The sequence below is a fragment of the Myotis davidii genome, unplaced genomic scaffold, assembly GCF_000327345.1.
Source record: "Myotis davidii unplaced genomic scaffold, ASM32734v1 scaffold9701, whole genome shotgun sequence".
Taxonomy (NCBI): domain Eukaryota; kingdom Metazoa; phylum Chordata; class Mammalia; order Chiroptera; family Vespertilionidae; genus Myotis; species Myotis davidii.
Genome location: NW_006291150.1, coordinates 3803 through 4945, shown reverse-complemented (window position 1 = coordinate 4945; position 1143 = coordinate 3803).

Below are 1143 nucleotides of genomic sequence, written 5' to 3'. Positions count from 1 at the left end.
CCGAGGCTTGAACCTGTCCAAAACACTGTAGCCGCGCCCCATATCTCCCCCTTTACTTTTGTTTTTAAACACGCCTATTTACATTATCCAAAAAACTCTAAACAAATTACTCAGCATCATTAAAACAGACTTCTGGCTATTTAACAAAAGCATAAACAGAGCAATGTTAACAAGAGGACAAGACTCTGGCTAATAACAAAGCAATACCAATGCAAAATCAAACTACAAACATGTCAACATTTTCAGGATATTCCACCCAGAGTCCTTAGAATTAGCTCCACAAGATTTTACAGAAAACTGACAGTTCACCAACACTAGCATAGCTTCCACTTGCTTTTCTAACATCTGCTTGGCCTCAGTTGCTATCTTCTTCAGCTGACTCCATGCTGATATCTCGCCGATGCAAAGATGTCCTCGATGCAAAACCAGTCCCCTGGGTCAGGCTGTTTGGGCGGTTGACCTCGGCACTGAGTCCTGGACCTGGGCCCTGAGTCCGCACCAGTCCCAGTCACATCATCCCTGTCCACGCCGGTGGAAGTCTGGTCCCTTCACAGCTTCTTTCCTTAGCCACTGCTGCATGGAAACGAGCGACCCTTGGTCCTGCAGAGCTGGAGACTTCCAACTCTGAGTCTGGGGTCTCACACAGATGCAAAGTCCCAGGGAGCTATCAGGGCGCACAAGCAAAGATAACCAAAGCCCAGAAACAATGCAACTGCTGCAAGAGCTTACGATCTAGGCCTAAAATAAAAATTACTTCCTTAAACATCAACCACCACAGCCATCTTCTGTTTTACAGTGGCTTAACCAAAACCCAGGAGATTTCTACCTTATTTTATATGTTCCTGTTTATTTCTTATTTTCTTCCTACCGCTTGCTTCTTATTGCTTATTTTCTATTTCTACTGCTTATTTCTCTACCGCTTATTTCTGTTAGGTTAGGTGGCTCAGGAGGCAGCGCAAGAAGTAGAGAGTCCAGTGAATCAGAAAAGAAAGGTAAGGAAAAGGTTTATTCTGGGTCCCCGGGAGACCCACGTACCCCCAGGACAGGGCACTGGGATTCACGCCAACAGGGAGGGGGGCGCTTTTTTTATACTGCGGTTGGGTGAGGGGCGGGGACATGAGGTGAGGAATTCAGAGGAGGAAG